The sequence below is a fragment of the Nesoenas mayeri genome (genome assembly GCF_963082525.1).
Source record: "Nesoenas mayeri genome assembly, chromosome: 6".
NCBI classification, from domain to species: domain Eukaryota; kingdom Metazoa; phylum Chordata; class Aves; order Columbiformes; family Columbidae; genus Nesoenas; species Nesoenas mayeri.
Window position 1 is genome coordinate 30253512 of NC_137545.1, and position 18907 is coordinate 30272418.

An 18907-nucleotide genomic window follows, 5' to 3' on the forward strand; every position below is an offset into this window, starting at 1 on the left:
GCAATGCAGTGATACAGATACTACGATTATAACAAAGGTTTCACACAGAAAGATCAATAGGTACAAGACATTAGTTCTTATAAGCCTCCTCTCTTTTATGATTAGTAGGGAACAATTCATATACCTCATAAGAGTTTTGTGATAATTAATTATATAAGGCTTGCACGGTGTTTTGAAGATGCAAAGGTGGATCCCCAACTGTGTTAGAATTCAGAAGCATGAGGTAGCCTAGCACAACCAAAATTAAAAAAAAAAAATAAAAAAAAATCATCTCTAGGATTTCTTGGCTAGTGGAGAGCAGCTGTGAAGTTTATTTCACCATCTCTCCTAGCATGGCTATTAGGGTAAGAAATCTTCTGCCTCTCTCCAGACTTACCACTCCTCAGGGACAGACTCAAGCTAAGCTCTGGGCAGAGAGGAGCTTGAGGATACTCAGTGCCTCCAAAAACTGTGTTTCATGTGATCTGGATAGAGCAGGACACTAGAGCAAAGCACAAAACTCATTCCAGCAGCCCATACCCAGCTCTGTGTTATCCCAGCATTGGACAGTGCACTTTACAGTAGGCTGCAAATGTCTGTGTGCACTGAAAATACAGAATCCCAGAGCTAAACATGTCTTGAGCTTTCCTCATTCTTTCAGTGTAGACATAACTTCAGTGACCCAAAAGCTAGTGTAGACTTCAAAGCAATCGAGTCTATGCTGTGACCCTTCTTCCTCCACCTTATTTTCTCTTTCACCATTTCTGACACAGGTCTTACTAATGAGTTTCATACTTCATATCCTGGGTATATATAAACTGTATTTCATTCCCTGAAAATTAACTCCAGGTTCGGCATGCATCCAGGAGTTACACCTACACCATATGAAATTGATGGACCTGGGACTGGGTTCAAATAGGATGGAGAAGACTAGAGGGAAGGACTTAGCATTTTATGTACCAAATCTCATCTTGCTGAAGCTTTTTGTGTATGGAGCTTTAATTATTTCAAATCTCCACCTCCATGTCATGCTGCCATTTGTCACACTGTTGAAAATAATTGTGTAAGAAAATGAAATTAACTACGTAAAGCAAAGTCTGACCAAAAGAATAGATGTTTAATGGGGAAAAAGATGGTCTTTTTGATAATGTGCCCTTATTAAGGAAAAAAGCTGAGGAAACCTTGCTTTTATGTTTTGAAACATGACAGAATGAAACAACTCATATTTTCTTCTGTCCATTTAAGCTTTTTAATGGGACTAGATGGACAACTTTCAATGCTTGCAGAGAGCCATAAAGCAAGGCAAATCCATACCTTCCTGAGAGGGCTTTTTTTAAAAATAAAAACCTGTAAACCAAAAGCATTTCTCAGAAATGGAAAAGATTTCAATCTACTTAAGAATAAGTCACTGGAACAACCTGTCTAGGGAAATGTACTTGGGGTCTTCTGATTGTATTTGGTGCCTTTCTAAACAGAAGGGGTTCAAAGACACCAGAATTTATTAGTTTGGAATAAGAGACACTTCACAAAAATCTATGGCTTGTATTATACAAATGGTTTTAAAATACCATATTTTCTGGCTTAAAGGTATTTATACATTGATTTCTTTACAGTAAATCACAGCTCATCGCCAGCATTTACCTATTTGTGGGCAAGAGATCCTGATATCTTTTGGTCCTCTGAAAGCATGTGCTGTTATTTTGGTGGAGTAAACAAAGGAACAAACAGTTCATTCACCATCAAATTAAGGGATTCAGTGGACAAAAGTAATGGCAGTCAGGGTAGGAAGCTGTGATATGTTTTCCAGAAGCAGAAAAGATGCTAGGAGAAGAAGAGTGGAAACCAAGCCCTGAAAACAGCACGCGTGAGTGCTTTTGTTGCTCTGATTTTGACCGAACATAAAAGAGTGGAGAGCTGCTTCACAAGCACTTCTTGTCCTCCATTGACTTCCATTAAGAATCACAGTTCTTGCTAGCCTGAACAATACCTCTGTGTGTGCCTGTGTGTGTATATACACAGGTGCAAGCTTTCTCATCAGGGAGGATGGCAAGAGCTGATGCAGCCCTGCTTGCACCAGCTCTTACCTAGATTCTCTCCTTTCTTCAGAGCACCCTCCTGTTTCCTCTTATTTCAAACCTAAGCACTTCTAGAGAATTTGCTTCTTCCCAGATTGTTAAGAGACTTTATTCTCGAAGAAATGCTTTGTAAAATAAAATTAAAAAAAAAAAAAAAAAGGCAAGCAAACAAACCACTTCCATAAGTAATTGCACAGAAGGCATGAGACTGAGACAGCAAGATACAAGCCCACCTTTTCTGTGAACACAGAATTGTCCTTGGGTTGCTAAATAAGCTTTAATCTTAGGTCTGTCCCTTTTGCAATCAGGATCCAAAAGTACTTGCTGTTCTAGATTTCTGTTTAAACTGCACATAGGAGTTGTTCTGAAAAATAATCAAACCAGAATGTTCCTCCTTCAGAAAATATCATGGTTTTTATGCTATCCATTTGCAAGAAAAAGGAAAATTAAAAATGTCATTTTTTATATCAACACACAGAGATTGGAAAGTTTCGAAATGACGATGTTAATATGGACTCTCATGGGGATATTTTCACACAGAAAAATTTGCTATTTTAAAAGAATTTTCTTTCCTTGAACTAATTTTTATTAAATATTAGAATGCTCTTTTCAAGTGCGTGTGAAGGAAGCAACACAGCACTTTTTGATAGGAAATGTTCTAACAAGTAAACAAAAGCCTATTAAGATCTAAGATCTACTGCAGATACCGAAGAGCTAGTGTGAGCGTGGCCAGCATCTGGAAAAGAGGATGGCACAAGCAAATCCTGTTGAGGATCTTGGGCCCTATGGTGCTTTTCTCCAAGGTAGGAGTCAGCAACAGGGGAAAACCCAAAGGTAGACCATACAGACCATAGGTTCTGCCCTCAACTCCTGATAGGCACAATTTCCAAAAAACCTAGACACTTCTCATGCCACCTCCAGTCAATATAACTGCAGATATTCAGCAACTGGATAAATTACTCTGTCTTGTTTGGGGTCAGTCTTAAAGCTTTTCTGATTAGAAGTTTAACCATTTGTTAATGTCAAAAGTAATGATTACTTACCTGTTGCACAGAGACAGGTAATAGATGGTAGGTGCAACTAGTTTTGAAGGATATTGTGTTCCTGTATCCTGGAAGTGGGAAAATACTATTACTGTTCCACTACAATTTTTAATAGGTTTTTCAAAGGTCATTTTAAATAGATGGAAGATCTAGCTTAAAAGTCAGAAGACTGGTTTGATACTACAAAGCCAATGGAAAAATAAATTATCCTCTTCTTTTTATGCTGATTATTTGAGTTTTGGTTGCATTTTTTGTTATAGCTATTGTAAAAACAAAATGTAAATTGCACAATTAAACATTTGGAACAGCCTCCTTTATCAGTGTATAATTCACAGTGTGTCAGGGACATCTAATGACATCCTATTACGGATCACTTATCAGATAGTTGTTAACTGCTATTATCTTCTTTGCCATCCCCCATAATTTGATGTGAATAGTTTCTGATAACTTACAGGGTGGTGATACCTTCCTACATTGTTATGCAGCCCTTTTTCTCTCATTCTTAGGACTTGTCTCCTGTTCCTGTTCTTGTTTGGTTTGTGTTACCATCTTCAGGTAGCACTATATGGATTTTACTACTTATTCATGCTTGCTTTTTCCATACACCCTTCACATTGGCCACTGCTGTAGACACTAAATTGGGCTAGATTGACTTTGTTCTGGCTTGATGGGGCTGCTATTATGCTTGCAATTGCTGCTTCTGATCTGTATGTTTTCTAATGCAGATGCAAATTTACCCAGGAAGGCTAAGAGCACTAAAGCTCCTGCATTACCACTGTTAGCACTGCCCACCTGCAGTGGACATTGTAATTGTCTTTGACACTCCTACCATCCTATTATTTAGGCAGCTGGCTGTGGCCCTTTTGTGCCTGGTGGTGACTAATGCTACATAGATGTGGGCAAGCACGAGTTTTAAAGACTCATCTCCCACTCCCCTTCTGCTCCTCTTTCACTAGCAACAATCACAGTTTTTTGACTTGTCAAATGCTGAGACTGCTCTGTGCTGCTGCTCTCCTGGACACCTGCGAGACCAAAGGGGTAGGAGCGCTGGGCGATGGTGAGAACATGTTTGACCCCTGAGGCTGATCAGCCTGAACGCCCGGTCTCTGCCATGAGCATCTTGTGCTCCTCTGCCCTCTCGAGAGCCCTCTATGGAGCAGTCGGCTCCCACATTTGCCTGGAGAAGCTGCCTGTAGACAACATTCAGCCACAGATGGGGAAGGGAAGTGGGAAGAGGCAGGAGGCACAGTCTCCATCATCGTTACTCAGTATCCAGCAGGCTTTGTGCCTTCCCGCAGCATTTGTCATGAGGATTCAAGTAATCAGGAAGAACAGTTCTGGTCAGGAAACCCAGACCATGAGCTCCCCCTCACTGTTAGGAAAGAAGTTTTGTGCCTGTGCAGTCTCTGGTAGCAGTCAATGCAGGCAGTTTTCAGTGAATTGATAGCCGTCTTCAGAATTATAGTGCAGATTTCTTATTTCTTTTTGTTCTTTTTAGTTATGATTTTTAAGCACTCTAGTTCTCTTTTACATTAGTACTTCAGATTTCTCAGTACGTTATTGTGCATGTTGTGTCAGTTACAATGTCTGCACCCGTTGGCTAAAACACCTTTAATTTTCCCAGACTTGCTTTCCATAGGAATTTAATTCTTAATCAAATGGTGAAGCTGAGTAAGCAGTGATTCATTTTATAATACTTTCTCACTGACTGACCAAAAGTTGGAATTCTTAATGCATGATTAGTACTTCTTAGTAGAGCAGACCTGTTATACTTTTTTTATTCCCAAGTAAAAATACCCAGGACTCTTGAGTTAATTGTTGCCTCTCTCCCTGTGAAATACTCACAAAAAAATACTTGAGAATCTCTTAGAATCATTCATAACAGAATAACAAAATATCTTGTAGTGCATTTATTTTTTTTTCCTGTCTGGATACTAATTCAGCACTTGGCTCAAGTCACCGTAAAGTACATGAACACATTCCCTAATAAAAAGAGAAGTTTCCCTACAGGAGCAGTGAGCTGTCAGCTATCTCTCTGCCTCCCTTTATTTATTTTTCTTCCTTTCCCTTTTGCTAGCTCTTGTCAAATTTCTCTGGAACATTTTTTCTCTCTTCAGTATTCTGCAAAAGCAGAAGAAAAGAAAATTGGGGAAAAAAAAAAAAAGCTAGGGGCTTTAAAGTTTAAAAAATAAACACAATTTGGGAACTGTAGAAGCAGCTGTTAGTTGCGCAGGCCATAATTTACTAGAATACACATGGCTGTAGTCAGCAAAATTAGTGTTTGCTTTGCTTTGCATTTCAGGCAACTCACTACTTTTGAAACTAGCATATAACAAAGACACCAAGGAAGGCAAAGAAAAAGGGTGTTTTTTCTGTGATTTTTATCCTAGCACACTTATTATCTTATCAATTTCCCTTCTCCAAAACATGTGCAATTTCTTTCATTTTACAATTATCATCATCATCACTCTCTGAATATCAACAGTCTGGTTACCAATGGTATAGCCTCATGGAAGCTTGAGTTCAGGATAAGGAATGACTGTGGATGTGGAAGGTTTATACTACAGTTGCTTGGCTTGACTAGATTTCATTTCCCTTCCCTCGATGTGTCTACCTAACACTACAAGATCTTGGTGAAAAAAAAACCTCACTTGTGGGATCCCACTCCCAGGGCTGTTTGGTCCTCTGCTTACTAACTGGGAAAAAAGAATCACATTTCAAATGCTTGAAAATCCAGAGGTAAAGGAGCCAATTCCTTCAGTTCAGTTCAAATCCACCAGCTAACAAAAAGGAATACATCTTGGGTATTTCTTAACCTGTTGCTTCCTCTAAGTGCACCCAAAAGTGACTTCATTTCGCCACAACATCCCTTGTGTCCCAGCCTGCCACTCCATTTGGGGATCTCTGGGAATCCCACAAACTGTCAGCAGTATAAGGTAATTAGATCTGAAAAATCACAGGTCGGCTGTGATATTGTAAAGCTGAAACACCAGTGATGTGTTAATACTCAAATGGTTAGTGTGAAGCTTGCAGAACTTAACACAGTTATGTTTGATCATAGATCCAGAGCAGAAGGGGTAAGTAGAGGGAATAAAAAATGTTCCTGACAGAACAGAAACTGCTAAAAAGTTAGATTCAGAACACCATCTAGCTTAAAATATTTTTTGCCTGGGAATGGATATTTGATACGTTTACAGTAATGGAACTCCTAATTCTTTGGAGAGACCAAATACTTAGCATGTTTCCCATGAGACACAGTTCAGATGATCCGGTTTAAGTATTTGCTCTATCACAAATTCTTATTTAATCTTGGTAAAACTCTGAGGATAAAATTAAGGCTCTTAATTAAAGGCTGAAGGAAGTTCAGTCTTCTAACTACTGCAATACTTTTGCAAATGTTTACACTTTGACCTTCTCTGTTTTCAAAACATGCTTCAAATTTCTTCCTGATAATGTTGCCAGCACAAAGTCATTAAAAATTGTGATGCTTACAAGTAAGCAGGCAAATAGCTGTCATATCACAGTAGCAAAAGGAAAACAAACAAACAAAACAATCCGCAACTATTGTATGGTTGCTACTAGGTTTCTAAACAAAATGAGCTATAATAACTGACTGTTATTTATATATATTTATATATATATATATATGAAATGTGAAATATATGTCCCTTGAACAAGTGTCAGTACTGCAGACATTGCCTTCTTGCTTTCACCTTAAAAAAAACATTGTACTAAGTGAAAATTAACCCCATTTGCCCTTCAAACCACTGTTCATTATGAGATTACCTACCACTACCCCACTACCACAGCAATGTTTGATCAGATAACTATTCCATCAAGAGAACTGAGCCCAAATAATAAGAAACAACAACTAAAGATACATTTTCTGATTAAATATTGATGTAGAAACTATTATTTATGTTTCCTGGCTTTCCCACATTTAGTACTTGTTTCCAGTGTCCCTCACTCATGTAACATTAATGCTCTATTTTTATAGCTCCTTTCTGTTCTTAATCTGAGTTATTTTATGAAATGACTTCTTTTTATGGTGCTGAGGATTCAGATTCTTTCTGTCCACTGAGCTACACCATTACTGCCACCTCAAGTGTAGCAAATTTTTTTAAAACTATTTTTAGAAGGAGGGAGAGCCTGTGTTGCCCTCTACAGATTAACTGTTGTGAGAGACTTGAGTCTGCCTGGGTTCACAGGCAGCACAACATCCTCCAGTCACATTGCTTTAGGTGTTATGCCCCTCTCAAAGAGGTAAATCCTGTAAGCCTTGAAATACATGAAGTACTGAACCAATGCAACGTCAAATGCATGTGCTATCAGCTATATGAGATCATAAACACCATGAACATCAGGACAGTCACAGTCAGTCAGACTGTGGTCCATTTAGGTCAGCATCCAGTGTCCAAGCAGGGCTAGTAACATACTTGAGAGTGTAACAAAGGAAAAAGGGTAAAATCAATAAAAGAATAATGTTTTCTCACTATATCTTCTCAGATTTCATGTAATCTGCAGCTTACAAACTTTCTGAGTCAGAGATAACATCTTGGTGTTTGACAGCTTTTGTGTAGTTTTTTATTCATGTATTTGTCAAAATCCATTTGTGGGATGCACAGCCTTCTGCAGCATGAGCTGTGTAAGTTTATCCAGCAAAATACGGCATGCTCTTCTTTGTTTGGAACACACTACTTGGACATTTAATTGGATTCTTCCAGTTTTGTGTTTTGAACAATCATTCCTCACTGACCTACCCTGACCTACTTGTGATCTTGCATCCAGTGCCTCTTTTTGAGGCCTGAGTCTAGTCACTTTTGTCACTCCTCAAAAGTAAACCATTCTCTACATTTGATCGTCTTTAGAGTGCTTAGAGTATTTTAAATCTTCCTGGGAAAAGAGAAAAGCAGCAGAGCAAAGACTACTGGCTATGATTTTTGCACATTTATCCTACTTTTCTCTATCAGTTCTGCTAAAACTCCTTTACACAAAAGCCTATGGGGAAATTTCTCTTTAAAATAACTTTAGAATAACTAGTCATCAGTAAAGGAATTTGGATTTCTAAAGTCTTGAAAAACTTCTATGATATCCCTTAAGTTTCATCTTGCTTATGTGCAGAAAAAAATGCAGCAGTTCAGAGTAGCTCTTGTCCTGGTGTAAGTCTAATGGCTCCCACAGCTGGTGTATATTGATGTAGCTCTATTGATTTGAAGAGTGCTACACTGATTTATATCAAGCAAGAATCTGGGCCTTTATGTCCCAGCAGAACCAAGTGATGAAATTTGTTTTAAAACAAGTTAGGGGGAATAATTCTGTTGAACCACATCGTTGTGCCAGGTATGTACTCCTAATGAGAATTTTTTAAATGTTACTGGCCTTAGAAAGGCATCATCTCTGATAACAGCAGCATATCTCTGCTGTGGCCACAAGATGGCCATATTTCTGAGTACAGTTTGTCAGGAGTGTTATAGCACAGGAAGTTGATTTATTACTTTCAGATGGAGAATGCAGTCACCAGCGGCAGTGGCATTGTGCTTAAGGCACTTGCCCTGTCTCAGCCACCTGTCTGATATCACTGAATACAAACACCTGCAAGAATCAGCAGAAGCTGATATGCTTTAGCAGAGGAAAGCAGACTGGATGTTGCAAGAAGTGTGTGAACTGGATTTGATTCCTAATACCCCACAGATGACAGACCACACTCTTAATTTGGCTGTGCCAGATTATTTGTTGGTCTGAAGATACCCACCATCAAATCTCAGCCTGTCAGGCATAGCAAAACTGCCCCATACGATTTGTGGCACCAACAGGATGCTGGAGGAACATACATGATATGCCACTGACTGTCAAAAAGGATAGAGTGAAGACAGAACCTGTGTGTAGTTTGGTCTCGAGTTTGAAAGCATGATGTGGCCAAGACAATGCTGATCTGCCCCAAGTTATTGGATCAGCAAATCAATTAACCAATGTGGCAAGCCATTAATCAGGAAATCCGGGTGTGTCCCAATTGATAAAGCATTGCTTTGTGATATGTACCACACAGGTTCAGCACTACAGCGGAGGAATGCCAATAACTCTTTAGTCATTAGGGATTTTTTAGTAAAACAATTCCTCCATTTTCTAATTAGAAACTGCAAATCACTCACTAATCTCTTAGTGATTAATGTGTGAAGTTTGTTCTTTATTTAATCTATTTTATCAATTTACATTTTATTAAGAAATTCAGAGGTTTATGTATTAGTTTATTTATTTATATGCCCACTGACTCATGCAAGAGAGGAATTGAGGTGGGAACAATAATTTGGAAATTTAAGGAGTCACAAGTCTCCTAAAAAAGGTTTAACTGAATGTGTCTCTATCAGCTCCTGCACATAGCCTTCACAGCCAAGCAGAGAACATCACTGTCTCTGTTTTTACCTGTGGGGTAAGCATATGGGTACAATGGGCCTGATTTAGCTCACAATGCATTCATCTACAGAAATCCCACCTTAACATCAGTAGGAGTAGAATCAGGATAGAACAAGCAAGAACAGAGTTGCTGTAACAGCCTCTGTTCACAGAAGAAATTGGAAGATGAACTGTTGACTCCTAGTCTTGTTCTACAGCTACTTGGCTGCCTTACAAACTTCTCTTTCACCCCGGTTTAAGCATGTATACTTAACCACAAGAAAACTTCAAAAATGTGACTCAACAGGACTACTTATGACCTTGTATTTATGCATGTTCTCAGGTATTCTGCTAAAACTCCATTCACTCTTCGAATAGACCTTTCAGATACCATCTTTTCTTTTTATTTTTCAAAATATATTGAAAAGATTAAAACCAAACCAAACCAAAATCCAAGCAACAGAAGCTGATGTTGACTTGCAAAGCAACTTCCTGGTTTGTTACTATTCTTTTGTAATTATGACAGAGAACAAGACACCATCAATAAAATAGGGTGTCTTCATTGCTTGTGCCAGTCTCAGTAAGATCATAAAGTCTACTTTTGGAGAGGATCTTGGATATAAATGGTTTTATTGATTGAAAAACAATGATACTAAACTACATATGAGACTTACAGAGATCCCAGACAAGGATCTGGGATTGATTGCTTGAAGCATTGAACAAGAAAACATGCAGCAAGAACATACTTCTAGGCTGCTGCAAAGCTTCATCTTCAGCAATTCCTGTCCAACAGTCTAACTGGCACCCTTTTCACAGAGCTGTACTGTGTAATATAGGCCTAAAACCAGGAAAATCCCAATTTCTCATGTTTCTGGAAAATATTCAATTGTATCAAACACCTCCAGAAATAAAATATTCCCAGGAAGTATTTTTTGTATGTCAGCATGCTGGTATTTTAACACTATAGAGATCCCTTGTTTAGGTGCAGATAATTGGAGTACACTTAAAAATGCACATACGTTGCAATTCCAATATTCTAAAAGAAGTGGCACAGCAAATACTAAGGTGGTATACACCTATTATTTTCTATCTGACATTTAGAATTAGGAAGTAAGAAAGCAATTTGCAAATGTGAGTTTGAATTAGATCAAGAGACTGGTGAATATTTTAGCATTGTCTGCCAGAAACACTTTCTGAACAACCCAGCTCTCACAAAAAAACTACTGGAACATCAAATAGAAACAGTATGTGAAATGCATGCACTGTTCTTTTGATATCCCTGTGGCAAGATCCCAGATGCATGGAGAATAAATGGCATGGAGTATTTCATGCTCTCCTGATCATTATGTAGTATTATCACAGTCTTCATAAATTTTAGACTTGAGGCAAGACTTTGTGAACACAATATAAAAATATGGAACCAAAAGAAGGCACTCATTCCAATTCCATGAAAAAATAAAATAAAATAGGTGAATGGCAAAACAGAATACAACAGAATATTTTATAGCAGGATGTGTCATGGTGTCACAATTTACTTGTTGTCAATATTTTTTGTGTGTATCTGAAAAACATTTTAAAAAACACTTTAACAGAGGAACTGACAGAGCACAATGAAGTGGCTTTGTGGGATCTTTGGGAAACTTTTCCCAGACAGCAGGACAGAATGGCAGGCAAAGTGCTAGCTTGAAAATTTAATGAGTAAAATGAAGATGAGGACAGTGTGGGAATTATGAGTTGGCCTCTCCTCAGTTGGTAAGATATATGGTATGGAGGGCAGACCACGAAGGTTTAAACAAGAGGGACAACTACCTCACACTTTAAAGTTTGAACTAAACTATTAAAACTACTAACACAAAAATTACTGCAACCCTGATTCCTTTTCACTGATTAGCACAGCAGTTAAATAGATGCTCATTCTGCAAATCAGTATTATATATTTTGTACTGTCCCTCTCCTAAACACAGAGGTTGCATGACCTCTCCTTAATCTGTTTCAAACAGACTCATTAAACCATTAAGGAAAGTGGATTGAGTTTAACCTGCTCATTTAATCTGGAGTGGATTAGGGAATGCTAATCCATCCCCTACAGATTTGGGGTTATTAAGCCTTTGAATATTACTATAAAATCTGGAGGTTTATGTTTATTTATGATCGCTTTAAAATAAAAATTAAAAAAAATCTTGAGCCTGACATATTCTTTGATTAAACAAGTGATTCAGGCTTTTACCCAGCTCTGTAGCTTGTAACATGCCTAACAACAGGACATATAAAGGCCCTGGAGTACCTGGCATAACCTGGACAGCACATGCTCCACACAGACAAGTTTCTAACCCTCACTGGGGCTTTCATTCGTTTCCCTAAGGAGGGAGAAGACCACATAAGAAGACAGAGAGCTCAGGCCTGAATACTTGGACTGCAGATCCAGGGAGTCCTTGTACCAGTGTGGAGAGCAATGTGGGCAGCAAGTCTTGCAACAGGCAGAATTTCACTAAATGTTGAGAAAACCTCTTAGTTCATAACAGTTTTACAATATGACCAGTTCCCTCCTCCTCTGAGTTGCTGTTAGGGCTCTCACTAGCTCCTGCAAAGATATCAGTTAAACTCAGACATGTTTCCAAGTTTCTCCATAAGAATCTCCATCATTCCCATTAAATTTGGAAATATGTTAATAGAGACACACAAAAAATCCTCTTAGAATCCTAGAATAGTTTGGGTTGGAAGGGACCTTTAAAGGTCATCTAGTTGAATTCACAATCCTCCTCCCACTCAGCAAGGAGAAGCAACCAACAAGCTGCAACAACGTTTCCCTCCCTAGACAATCTCAGCATGTGTAGTAAGCTGCTTCTTCTAACATTCACATATCTTGGGACAAACTAAAGTTCATCTTTTGAGCCCGTGGCCCATTCTTTGTCAGTTTTAGAAACTTGAAAATGAAGCTGTGTTCCCAAGCTGAGGGACCTGACAGCTCTGCACCACCCTGCTGCTCAAGAGAAAAAAGGCCTTAAGAAATATATGTTCTCTGGGGCTCAATAGAGTAGAGCTGGGAAGATGAGGAGGAATGGAGACTGGCCTTTGACACCACCAACTCTGTCAGCTGTCAGCTGGGGCATCTAGAAACATTTTATGTTTTTATCAAAAGCCAAATTTTGGCTGTCTTTTCATGATTCCAACATTCAAACCACTTGGAGGTTTCAGGAGGTTGAAAGAGTCCACCCCTCCCAGCCACAACAGTGGGACTGCAACAAAGCTGAGCTGAGGTGGAGCAGATGGCTCAGGAGAGGTCCCCTCTGACTGCCCCTCCTGCTGCTCATGTCCTTGTGCCTTATGGGCATCCTCCTCTAGCTTAAGAATGTGTTGTGTTTGGTTTTGTTGTTGGTGGTTGGCTGGTTTTGTTTCTTTGTTTGTTTAGCTTTGTTTTGTTTGTTTTCTCTATTGTGGGAAGAAAAAGGAGTTGTCTATATTTTTTTGGCATTGTTGCATAGTGGTTCTGTCCTTTTGTCAACAAGGGTGATGACCTGGATGTGTCTTGGCTGGTTTGGGGCCACCAGATATTGAGCTTTACTTCTGTTTCTATTGAAGAGAACAAGAGAAAATTCAATGTACTATTTTGCACATTATCTAAGAAGTTTCAGCTGGGAATTGGTAGAAAAGCGGCTTTGTATGAAAAAATACCTGACTCCAGCTGTAATATCGTTGGTATTGTCAGATCCACATTTAATCTCTCAAGTGCCAAACTGTTTAACAAGCACATGATGCAGAAACAAAATTAGTAAATGACTTGTTGAGCTTGGTAGAGAAACCCAAAGATCATCCCTCACAGAGGTCAGATAATCTACTTAGGGGGAGAAAGATCATTAGATAACCATCTCCCTCTTTAAAATGAGCACCTGATTATTCAAGTCGGGTTTGAATTGTCTGCTTTGTACAAGTGAGGTGTTATTTTAAGATTTGTTTTAGAGATTGTACTCTGCATTTAAAATCTCCTTTGTGTGTAATCTTCCACTATCTCCTTTGTTCTTGTTAAACAGATGAAGGGAGAAACTCCTGCCAGCTTTCTTGTTTCTCATTTGGCATATTGCTATAAATTGTACACACAGACCTTCATAAAAGCTTTTATTCACCATCTTTTATTAAGAATCTTTGTGCAAGTGTATGTGTCTGTATTTATAATCATCTATATCTGCATAAAATGGAAGAGGACAGTACCCAGATTAAAACCAAAAAATGTGAACCTTAGCAGTCTGAGAATTCAATTAAGAAATTGTTAAAGAATTTGGCCTAATGCATGAGAGGTTTTGTCTTTGAAATTTCCTGTCTACATGCATATGCTTATATAAGTCCAGCAAAACACTTAATAAACCAGAATTCTCCAAAGATTTTTAGATTTTTTCATGCAGTTTCCCCAAAAATCTGACATATTGAGATGTTCTGCATTAGAACTGAATGCTGTTCTTTTTGTTTATTATGATGAGCACATTTATGTATCTGTAGTGCACTTTAGAAATACAAGGTAGCACTATCTAAGTGCAATGTATTTATTCAGTGTTGTAAATATTCATGGTGCTTCTTATGTCAATAGAAAATAACAAATTATATTGTGCTCTTGGTTATGGTGATACTCATCTTTGATTATTCCACTGACTACATAGTGGTGCTCTAGACTTTAATAAGTGTAACTAATACACATATATGGGCTATGTGAGAAAAAATGGGAAAGAAAAGAAACCAACAACGCTGAAATGGAAGGCTTTTCAGGCTCTGTGTTTATTCTGTTCTGAGATCTCACCTAGAGGTAGATGACAGGCATTTTGTAGTCAGACTTGAAACTGAACCTTGCAGTTTCTGCCTGGAGAGAATCTGCAGGCATGTAGGAAACCTTTGTGGATGTTGTTAGTCATTTCTAAATACCCAGCAAAAGCTGTTAAAAAGTAATTGCTGTTTGTTAATCTGAGTTCTAAACTTTCAGATAATTACTGTGCTAATGAATACTGACTGAATTAAAATGTTTAATGTCAATATCACAAAAGATGGAAGAGAAGAAAGGAGGGAAATGAGCAAATGTGTGTCCAAACTCTCCAGACTGTCCAAACTGAAGTTAAGGGACACTTTACCTTTGTTATTTGCATAGCTGCAGGTGAGCACACTATTGTTCTTTTTCTGTATCCCTTGCATTTAATATGGAACTGTGCAGAGACTTCATATTTTAGCTACTATAGCAGTCATCTGGTATGTTAGGAAGTGGCAGATGAGTAATGGTGAGTCTGAGTCTCAGTGCAAATATATACAGCTGGAAAGCAAAGGTTTGCAGTAAAAGCACTCTGTAATAACTGTGACTTAGGGTTTTTGAAATCAGATAGCCTGACTATGGCTTTAACTGTAAAGAGTGCAGATCTCAAACTTACCCACGATACCTGGGAGTTTAGGTAGAAGTTGTAAAAGCTGAGTCTGGGCACACAGAGCTGACATCTCTTCTGGGGGATCTTTGGAGCAGGGTAAGATGAAGCTACCTCTTGTAGCCCTTCTTTTCTTTGGAGAACAATTGAAAAAAACAAAACAAAATAAAACACAAACGAGATTAACAGAGAAAAAGATTATATATTTTTGTTCCCTTTTCATTTTGAATGCTGAGATAATACCCCACTTACATCCTCAAGAAAATCAAGAAAAGCACTGAATGAGATTTCAGTTCCTAGTTCTTAGAAGGATATCTTAACCTTCACCAATGTACATTGCCAGTGCTGGCCCTTATTTCTTTGTAATCAAAACTTGTAAAACATTGCGGTTTATTGATTCTGAAAAAAAAAAATGAAAACTTTAGGAAATAGTCTACAAACAGTGAGATTTATAATAACCTTGTAAATGAGCAACACCATTAGGTTCTAATATAAATTGATGTTACCTGTGCAATCAGTTCATATTAAATTGTGTTCTCATTTTTTTCATAGGCTATCTGATGTTTTCTTCTCTGAAAATCAGAGGGGTTTTTTGTTTGTTTGTTTGTTTTGGTTTGGTTCATTTTTGTTGTTGTTGTTGTTGGGGGGGGGCGTTGGTGGTTTTTTTGGATGTTTGTTTGTTTTCTTCTTCTACCAGAAAATGGGACCAAGGGTAGAAATTTCACAAATGTTTTACAAGTAGTTTATGGACATGTAAAATCAAAGGTAACACTTCATCTGGTTGTAGCTGTTTATAAGATGACCTGTTGCATTACAAATAAAGTCACAGATTTCTCTTCTGAGTGCAGCATGTGAAAGAATCTAAGGATACTATCTCAGACACCTGTTCCTTTCATCTTCAAATCTTATCTTAAATATTAACAATATCGTGTTCCAGTTTCTTCAAATCAGATCTTAAGAAGAGGCACATGAATTATGGATTTCCTTATCAAAGTCTTTTTCTTTCATGATTGTTTTAATGGCAATGAGATGCACTGGACTGATCATTTTTCAGAGTGGTGTCCTGCATTTGTTAGGAAGACATATAAAGTGTCTGTGCTCTGTCACTGCCCACTGCCTCTCAACTGGTGAAGCATCTTTGGAATGCAAATACGTGAGCTGATCTGTGTCCTGTTAAGCTTATTGACCAAGGGGACACCTGTGCATGCTAAACTTGATGGTGGTTTCAACAAGATAGATCCAGGGATCCATCCTCCTTTCCAACTCCTTATGTCCCCATTTCTTAAAACATACTCAGAGGCTTAGAAAAATAAACGATGGATCTGGTTGTTGGGACCAGTCTCCTAGGTATTTGTCTGCCACTCTTTGGGAAATTAATGATCCCATGGACAATTACCTCCAGTTTAATTTCACCTTGGTTTAGGCAATTTGAGCTGCCTAAGAGTAATATTGGCTGGTCATAGTTACAGAGTCCAACATGGGGTGGGTAAGCAGAACTGACAGGGCCAGGGGGACTTGTAATAAATAAAGGAAGACTCCCCACACATTCACTAGCTGTTCTGCCCACTACCATATTACTCCTTCGTCATGGCATTATGCTTATACTGGTTAATTCTGTAAGCAGCATTTTTATCTTGCCCTCAATATCTCATGGCAGTAAGCCCCAGAGCGTGCTCTGTGGAGCAGTAATTCATCCTCTGCATTTTACATCTGGACAGAATAATTTCTTTGTTCTGAGAAAGTAAATAAGAATGTCAGATTTACCTTCCTCAGGTCATGTCTCTCTATATTGTGATTTTTCTAACTCGGCTTCTCTCTAAACTAAACAATATGAAGCTATTTCAATTTCTTCTATCATTATCCATAATGGACTTTCAGAGCTAAGAGAGGTGAGAATAAATATGAGAAGAGATCATTTTTTTTTCACTGAAAGCTGATCATATGACTTTTGTTTTACACAGCTCTCAACTGTTTACTTATTTACTGATTTAGCAGAAGAGTAGGAACAGATAGTGCTGATGGAGGCAGCTATAGTGAGAGGGTAGCACAGCTAAATGAGTTTGCAGAAAAGATTGGCAAGGAAGAAGTGAAATCACTGAGCAAACAGCACAAGGAAGACTGCAGAGCCTGATCAGCATGGGGAAAAAAGCATGACAAAGGTAATGGAAGGGTATAGTGGGTTGAACTCAACTACCTATAGGTGTTAGCACTAGCTGAAATATTTAACTGACATATTGCTGGAGAATGTTTTGCTTTTTGTGATCCAAAGGTTAAACTAAAATATAGACATGTCAAAAATATATATCAAATCCTATTACTATTAAAATGGTTAAATAAGTTTCCATTATGATATATACATCATTTCACAAAAAAAACCAAACCAAACCAAAAAAAAACCAAACCACAAAACGTTATTTTGTCCACTGAAAAATCAAACCACAAAAATTATTTAAAATCATTCTGAACCAATTATAACCTATGTATGACATGAATACATGAATACCAGACACAAATATGTGCAGAAGGAAGTGAAACCTAAGAATGCAGATTCCATCTGTTTTCCTCTAATGACTTATCACTCCTTTATTAAATCTGTTAGAGTTTTACTTGAGTTTTTTGTTTGGGTTTTTTTTTTTGGTCACTCTGGATTATTTATTTTTAGAGTCTACCATGAAGAGAGTTGGGGAATTCTGGAGTTCCCTGAGCTGTGGTAAACTGTATATTTTATAATCACTAGAGAAGAACCTGATGTTCTGTAATATCAACTTTATAATCTCTATATTACAGTCTTTCTGCATCAAAGCTGTTAGGACAATTTCCCCATAGGACCCCCTGCAGCAACTCCCCAACAAATATGACTGTAGAAAATATCTTATGTTGTTCTTTGTTTTAATGAACTAGTTTAAACAGAAGGGCTGTGGGAACTGGCTGACAATTTTGCTGAGGATGAACAAAGCAGATGAAGACTCAGTTTCTACTGCTTTATGCTGAACTGCATTGGTTAAATTGAAATAAAAACTGTAGCAAAAAGGCAAAAAGCTGTTGCCAGCTCACCACCATCCAGCAGAACAAGTAACACTTTGGCTGGTTAGATCAGAGAAGCAGTGAATGGTTTGGGATTTCAAGCTTAATGGAGTTAATAAGGCATTTGGAAGAAGATGAAACCACAATGAGCCTTTTAGCTTACTTTGAAGTTACAGGTTTTGAGAGAGGGCTTTTTAGTATGACTTCTGCAACCTTTCTGGAAGAATTGTGCACAAAGGGCTGCTTATTACTGTCATTTAATCTAGATCCTATTAGAATCAAGGGAAAATTCACACATTTAACTGTATATTTTCAATTTTGACATATGTTATGTAATCATAAGAAACAGAGCTGCATGCAGCATACACCACCAAAGCAGTGTCAGTCATGTTGGAAGTAAAATTGGAGATAATTTTGTGGATTTGAAGGATGGTTTAAAAATCTGGGAGGAGACTTCTATCAAAAATCAGACCTTTTAGTCTAAGTTTAAATGAGTATTTTAGGAGAAATTAGAGTGTTGTCTAAAGCAGCTTATGAAACAGGATTTCTGTACCCTTCCTGGTACTCTTATTCCTGTGCTATACACACTCAGTGACTTTATCTGTCTATGTTTTCTTCTCTTGTCACCTGTCTGTGCAGCAAAGTTCTTTCTTAAGGGATTTATTTACGATGTTGAGCATAGGGAACCTGATTGTAGTAACTGTTGCTGTTATATCCTTTTTAGCAACAGTACTCATAAAGATGCAGTGATGTTTTGTGATACAATTTCCTCATGACGCTTGGAAAAAAAATCAACAAAAATGTTTTCAAATGTCCCACCTTCCACACTATAATGCCAAGAAAAACCAGAGCATAAACTAGATACATTGCCATAAACTAAAAATTTAAATATCTAGGACAGAGTTTCAGGCATTTTTTTTAGAAAACATGCCAGATCATTTCCCTAAATGTAACAGTGGAGTAATTCCACTCAAAATGTCACAGCTACTCTAGGTTTGCATCT